Source organism: Mobula birostris, chromosome 20, assembly GCF_030028105.1.
Source record: "Mobula birostris isolate sMobBir1 chromosome 20, sMobBir1.hap1, whole genome shotgun sequence".
In the NCBI taxonomy this organism is placed as follows: Eukaryota; Metazoa; Chordata; class Chondrichthyes; order Myliobatiformes; family Myliobatidae; genus Mobula; species Mobula birostris.
In genome coordinates this window covers 28316971-28325303 of record NC_092389.1, presented here as the reverse complement: position 1 = coordinate 28325303, position 8333 = coordinate 28316971, and positions in this window count along the sequence as shown.

Sequence of the window (8333 nt, the reverse complement as noted above, 5' to 3'; positions counted from 1 at the left end):
GAGGTTTGGACTCTGAATTAACCACTCCAGGTTTTTAAGCCACTCCTGTGTAGCTTTGGCTTTACACTTGAGGTTATTGTCTTGCTGGAAAACAATTCTTCTCCCAAGTCACAGTTCTCTTACAGACTGCATCAGGTCCTTCCTCCAGGATTCCTCTGTATTTTGCTGCATTCATTTTACCATCTACCTTCACAAGCCTTCCAGGGCCTGCTGCAGTGAAGCATCCCCACAGCATAATGCAGCCAACACCATGCTTCATGGTAGGGATGGTGTGATTTGATGATGTGTGGTGTTTGGCTTGTGCCAAACATAGGATTTAGTCTGATGGCCAAAAGGCTCAATTTTGGTTTCATCAGACCATAGAACCTTCTTCCAGCTGACTTCAGAGTCTCGCACATGCCTTCTGACAAACTCTGGCTGAGATTTCATGTGATTTCTTCCGCCTCCCCCACCCCACAATCGTGGCTTTCTTTTTGCCACTCTCCCATAAAGCTGTGACAGGTGAAGCACCTGGGCAACAGTTTTCGTATGTGCAGTCTCTCCCATCTCAGCCACTGAAGCTTGTAACTCCTCCAGAGTTGTCATAGGTCTCTTGGTAGCCTCCCTCACTCGTCCTCTTGCACGGTCACTCAGTTTTTGAGGACAGCTTGCTTTAGACAGATTTACAGCTGTGCCATATTCTTCCCATTTCTTGATTATTGACAACTGTACTCCAAGGGATATTCAGTGATTTGGAAATTTTCTTGTATCTATCTCCTGACTTGTGCTTTTCAATAACCTATTTTTGGAGTTGCTTAGAGTGTCTTTTGTGTTCATGGTGTAGTTTTTGCCAGGATACTGACTCACCAGCAGTTGGACCTTCCAGATACAGGTGTATTTTTACCACAAACAATTGAAACACCTTGACTGCACATGGTGATCTCTACTTAACTAATTATGTGACTTCTAAAATCAATTGGCTGCACCAGTGATGATTTGGTGTGTCATATTAAAGGGGGTGAATACTTTTGCAATCAATTATTTTGTGTTGTACATCTGTAATTAATTGAGATCACTTTGCAGATATCGGTTTTCACTTTGACACGAAAGAATCTCTCTTTTGATCAGTGTTAAAAAAGCCAGATATATTAGGACAGTGATTCCTGACGGGAGCACTTGCATGTCCTTAGGGGGCATTAGGGGAAATAGAAGTTGTCAGGGGGTGTTGAAGATTTCTTGGTGGGTGGGGGTGGGCAGTAGGCAGCGGAAGACATGACCGACCATCAACCATTAGCAGAGCAGGCACTTCCCAAAAAAGGATGAGGCACTGGAGCACAGGAAGAACCACAGCTCTGCAGGCAGTGAGCACTCATCGTCACAACACCTCTGAAACTCAGCAATCTCATCCGAGCTTACCAACCAAACAGACATTATGGGAGACGCATAAATTAGCAAACAAGGTGCCCAACAGTTCCCTTTGATTCGTGGCATGGAACAAGTTCATGCAATTTAACAGTTAGTAAATCAAGTACACCCTCAACTCTCTACAGATCTATGGAAAATAGGTCACGCAACAATACAGCACAGGTCAGAACCAAACGGTGAAAGAGAGACAGTCAGTGAACCTATTGACGCTGAGAATTCCTCTTGAGGTGTTCAAAGGAACCTCAACTTCATGTGTGCTGAAGAACCATCTTCGGAGATTATGAGACCTTGCATGTTTGGTCAATCGTGTTAACTGGACTAGCATAAAGGTAGCTTGCCAAACATCAGCTTTATCCCAACTAACATTCAGATTCCAATCTGAATCCTTGTCAACGTAATCTTTGCTGTTGTGATCCTCTTCATCTTTGCCTCACCGTTCCTTTGCGTGCTGCTATCATTGTTCCATCTATGTCAACTTGCTGCCGTTGTCAACATCCAACAGGCATTCCCAGTTTGTGTTAACTTTTTAAAATTTTAACTTAGCCCTATTAATGATGGATAAATACATATGGCGTGATCTCTATGAGTTTGAAGGTGGTGAAACCTTGAATTCTAATCCTGCTAAGAAACAGAAACTATAGAAAGTGCGTCAATGCCATGTTACATATCTGGAGTATGGTTTTATTCTGTTCCTGTCAGATCAGCAATGCCCCGTGTGCTTATTTGTAATACTGTACTGTCTAATGAAGCTATGAAACCATCAAGGTTTCAGAAACATTTCTGTAAAAGACACCTGAAAAGGCTACTTATGGTATTACTGAGTTGCAGAAGAGAAGAGAAGCATTTGAAAAGCATTGCACGCTCGAGTCATTTGCCAAGAAAGCCAAAAATGATCTTGATAGTGATCTCATTGTTTCTTGTACCATTTCCAAAAATAGCAAATTGTATGAGACTTTCTACACTTGGTAAAAGTTTAACGATGCCTGTTATATCAGAAGTGCTCACCACTGTTCTCAAAATGGGTACCAGTACTTTAAAATCAATTCCTCCAATTATAACTCTGTAGCTCATCAATTTGATGAAATGCACGAAGTCATTAAGTACCAATTATGCACAGAGCTACAAAAAAAACAAACAGAATTTAGGATACAACTGGATGAGTTAACTGTGCTAGACAACAAGGCTAATGGCGTACGCACAATTTATCAAAAATATAAAAGTTTATGAAGATTCTCTTTTGTAAAAAGAGAAAAACAAGTATCAGGGAATCAATCTACAACAAGCTCAAAATGTATATTGAGGACAAAAGTATTCCAATTAGGAACATAATTTCTTGTACAACAGATGGAGCACCATATATGACAGGTCACCATGCTGATATAGTGGCATTATGAAAAAAGAAATTCCAAGTCTGTTCGCAATCCATTGTGTAATTCATCACCAACATCTCACAGATAAAAATCTCAGCCAGTAACTTTTTTCAACCATGATCTTGTAATATCTGTCATCAACCAAATTAAAGTTCATCCATTAAATAGCAAAATATTTTGCTAGTAACACCAAGATAAGAACGAAGAGTTCGAATGATTGCTTCTTCACACTGAAGCGTGTTGGCTGTCAAAAGGCTGCTGCTTAAAATGTTTCTTTGATGTTTTTTTACACTGTGGTTAAATTTTTGCTCAAAGTTCCCAAGAGCTTGGGAAACAAGATTGAACTTCTATGTGGAAATGTGCCATACCTTGTTGATCTGTATGACTAAATGAACATTCTAAATATGAAACTGCAGGGTGAGAATGTCAATTTAACCCAGCAAAAAGTGCAGTGTCCATTTTTATCAGCAAATTGGAAATACACAAGCAAAACATTGGGAAAAGAATGTTCTTGCAGTTTCCCTGTATAGAAAGTATGGCACTCTCTTTCACAGATGGTGATTTACAAGAGTGATGCTTACAACTGCAGTCATTGAAGGATTTTCAGAACTGATTCAAGGATTTGAACGATCTGAAAATTCCAGATGGGGTAATTAATCCATTTCTTTGCAAGGTGGAAGAACAGGAAGAAAGCTTGCAAGATAAGACTACTCAAATTCAGAATGATGAATGCTTTTCAAAAAAATGTTGGCTTTTGTGGAATGTGGCTACACCATCATACGAAGCTTCCTGGTCTTTGGAGAAGAGCCAAACTACTCTTCATTGATTTCCCATCCTTCGACCTTGTTGAAAGCGGTTTCAGTGCAGTGAACCATATACTCACAAAAGACAGAAACCGCTTGGACATTGTTACATGTGGGGACTTAAGGCTTTTGGTGTCACAACTTAAACCAGATATTTCAACCCTTGCTAAAAACCATCAAGCTCAAAGCTCGCATTGATATCGAAGCTGCTGTACAGTGCACAGGTACTGCAAAAACTAGGCTAAAGCAGAATCATTTTTCTCATGTTGGCATATGGTAGACATGTTTTTACACAATGGGGGTGCCAGAAGAGGGGCATTAGCAACTATGAAAGTGCTTTGGGGGGACATTGGGCTAAAAAAGTTTGGGAAACACTGATTAGGAGAATGGGCAAAGTAGTATTGGATGGAACACATTGTGGAGAAGTGTATGGTCATGTACTTTCATAGAAGGAATAAAGACATAGACTGTTTTCTAAAAGGGGAGCAAATTCAGAAATTGAAGTGCAAGCAGACTTGGGTGCCCTTATGCACGATTCCCTAAATGTTAACTTGCAAGCTGAGTCAGTAGATTTTTTAACAAAAGTAGGCATCTGAATTTAATACCACCATGCAGAGGCATTGACTGAACCCCACCAACATATGCAGTAAAGGCTATCTAAATCGTATACTTAAAACCTAACTAGCTGAGTAAAAAATAACAAAATGGAAAATGCTGGAAATTCTCAGCATGTTGAGCAACATCTGTGTGGAAGAAGTTAACGATTCGTGTCAATTGCCTTTCATAACTTTCGATATTTGCTGTTTTAATTTCAGATTTCCATTACCTATAATATTTTCCTTTGATTGCTATTATGAAGTGAAGCTGTTTGAGAATGCTTCTGGCATACAGAGTGACACATTGAATTAAAGATGAACCTCACTTGAGATAAAATTCTTTACTTCAATAGACAATGAAGACCATCAGTCTTAATGGGCCAATAACCTGAAGAGTTTCTCTCCACAGATACTGCCCGACCTGCTGTGTTTCCAGCATGTTCTGTTTCCATCAGAACTTTGCTACTTGGTCAGTGATAATGCTATCAAGCTATTCTTGATGTCGCTCATTGAAGCCCTCCCATCCTCCAAATAGATTCCCTGCCATCGCTGCTTTCAGTGTTCCTTCCAAGGGTTGTTCAAACACACACATGCCAATCAGTGGAGAGAAAGTATAAACTAGATTTAAATTATACAGTTGCCAAAGATGGGAGCTCAACGTTCAGGGATATTCAATATTCAGGAGGGATAGACATGAAAGAAAAGGAGGCGGGGTGGCGTTGCTGGTTAAAGATGAGATTAACGCAATAGAAAGGAAGGACATAAGCCAGGAAGATGTGGAATCGATATGGGTAGAGCTGCGTAACACTAAGGGGCAGAAGACGCTGGTGGGAGTTGTGTACAGGCCACCTAACAGTAATAGTGAGGTCGGAGATGGTATTAAACAGGAAATTAGAAATGTGTGCAATAAAGGAACAGCAGTTATAATGGGTGACTTCAATCTACATGTAGATTGGGTGAACCAAATTGGTAAAGGTGCTGAGGAAGAGGATTTCTTGGAATGTATGCGGGATGGTTTTTTGAACCAACATGTCGAGGAACCAACTAGAGAGCAGGCTATTCTAGACTGGGTTTTGAGCAATGAGGAAGGGTTATTTAGCAATCTTGTCCTGAGAGGCCCCTTGGGTAAGAGTGACCATAATATGGTGGAATTCTTCATTAAGATGGAGAGTGACATAGTTAATTCTGAAACAAAGGTTCTGAACTTAAAGAGGGGTAACTTTGAAGGTATGAGATGTGAATTAGCTAAGATAGACTGGCAAATGACACTTAAAGGATTGACGGTGGATATGCAATGGCAAGTATTTAAAGATTGCATGGATGAACTACAACAATTGTTCATCCCAGTTTGGCAAAAGAATAAATCAAGGAAGGTAGTGCATCCCTGGCTGACAAGAGAAATTAGGGATAGTATCAATTCCAAAGAAGAAGCATACAAATTAGCCAGAAAAAGTGGCTCACCTGAGGACTGGGAGAAATTCAGAGTTCAGCAGAGGAGGACAAAGGGCTTAATTAGGAAGGGGAAAAAAAGATTATGACAGAAAACTGGCAGGGAACATAAAAACTGACTGTAAAAGCTTTTATAGATATGTAAAAAGGAAAAGACTGGTAAAGACAAATGTAGGTCCCCTACAGACAGAAACAGGTGAATTGATTATGGGGAGCAAGGACATGGCAGACCAATTGAATAATTACTTTGGTTCTGTCTTCACTAAGGAGGACATAAATAATCTTCCAGAAATAGTAGGGGACAGAGGGTCCAGTGAGATGGAGGAACTGAGTGAAATACATGTTAGTAGGGAAGTGGTGCTAAGTAAATTGAAGGGATTAAAGGCAGATAAATCCCCAGGGCCAGATGGTCTGCATCCCAGAGTGCTTAAGGAAGTAGCCCAAGAAATAGTGGATGCATTAGTGATAATTTTTCAAAACTCGTTAGATTCTGGACTAGTTCCTGAGGATTGGAGGGTGGCTAATGTAACCCCACTTTTTAAAAAAGGAGGGAGAGAGAAACCGGGGAATTATAGACCGGTTAGCCTAATGTCGGTGGTGGGGAAACTGCTGGAGTCAGTTATTAAAGATGTGATAACAGCACATTTGGAAAGCAGTGAAATCATCGAACAAAGTCAGCATGGATTTGTGAAAGGAAAATCATGTCTGACGAATCTCATAGAATTTTTTGAGGATGTAACTAGTAGAGTGGATAGGGGAGAACCAGTGGATGTGGTATATTTGGATTTTCAAAAGGCTTTTGACAAGGTCCCACACAGGAGATTAGTGTGCAAACTTAAAGCACACAGTATTGGGGGTAAGGTATTGATGTGGATAGAGAATTGGTTAGCAGACAGGAAGCAAAGAGTGGGAATAAACGGGACCTTTTCAGAATGGCAGGCAGTGACTAGTGGGGTACCGCAAGGCTCAGTGCTGGGACCCCAGTTATTTACAATATATATTAATGACTTGGATGAGGGAATTAAATGCAGCATCTCCAAGTTTGCGGATGACACGAAGCTGGGCGGCAGTGTTAGCTGTGAGGAGGATGCTAAGAGGATGCAGGGTGACTTGGATAGGTTGGGTGAGTGGGCAAATTCATGGCAGATGCAATTTAATGTGGATAAATGTGAAGTTATCCACTTTGGCGGCAAAAATAGGAAAACAGATTATTATCTGAATGGTGGCCGATTAGGAAAAGGGGAGGTGCAATGAGACCTGGGTGTCATTATACACCAGTCATTGAAAGTGGGCATGCAGGTACAGCAGGCGGTGAAAAAGGCGAATGGTATGCTGGCATTTATAGCGAGAGGATTCGAGTACAGGAGCAGGGAGGTACTACTGCAGTTGTACAAGGCCTTGGTGAGACCACACCTGGAGTATTGTGTGCAGTTTTGGTCCCCTAATCTGAGGAAAGACATCCTTGCCATAGAGGGAGTACAAAGAAGGTTCACCAGAATGATTCCTGGGATGGCAGGACTTTCATATGAAGAAAGACTGGATGAACTAGGCTTGTACTCGTTGGAATTTAGAAGATTGAGGGGGGATCTGATTGAAACGTATAAAATCCTAAAGGGATTGGACAGGCTAGATGCAGCAAGATTGTTCCCGATGTTGGGGAAGTCCAGAACGAGGGGTCACAGTTTGAGGATAAAGGGGAAGCCTTTTAGGACTGAGATTAGGAAAAACTTCTTCACACAGAGAGTGGTGAATCTGTGGAATTCTCTGCCACAGGAAACAGTTGAGGCCAGTTCATTGGCTATATTTAAGAGGGAGTTAGATATGGCCCTTGTGACTACGGGGATCAGGGGGTATGGAGGGAAGGCTGGGGCGGGGTTCTGAGTTGTTTGATCAGCCATGATCATAATAAATGGCGGTGCAGGCTCGAAGGGCTGAATGGCCTACTCCTGCACCTATTTTCTATGTTTCTATGGTGTGTTTGAATTCACATCTCTGGATTGTTAGTCCAGGCCTTTGGGTTACCAGGTTATGACACAACCACTTCAATACAATCCTCAGCCCTGTAATTATTTTTAAAACTTCCCTGCTTCCTCTCCATAACTTTCCTAAATGGTGCCAACCAGAACTAGATTACTAATCCATTTGTGGCCTAATGAGTATTTTACGAAAGTTCACCATAATCCTGTTTTTCCACAAGATCCCAAAAGCTTTACTAAGCATTCTCCAGATATGCAGTGTCACTTTCAAAGATACATTCCTGCTCATCCTTCAGAGCAGGGGTTCCCAACCTTTCTTATGCCATGGACCAATACCATTAAGGAAGGGGTCTGTGGACCTCAGGTTGGGAACCACTGCTTTAGAACCACTCCATTTAATCTTTGGTTGTGATGTGCAAAAGATCTCCTTCAATACTGTTAGAAGATAACACCAGATCTCTCCCTTATTCTACAAGCAGCCTGCTGGAGATGCTCATCAGCAGGACAGGTAGCATCTGAAGGGGGAAAGGAATCTGCACTGCTTCAGGCTGAAACTATGTCATTGATGCAGACTTTAACCCCAGACATCAACAGTTCCTCCTCTCCCATTTCCTTGACCGTTGAGTTCCTCCAGCAGATTGTTTCTTGCTCCAAATTGCTGCTACCATGCTTTTGGTGGCAAAGTAGAAGAGCAACAACAGCAATGCTTGACAGCACCGGTGATTTGGGTTCAAT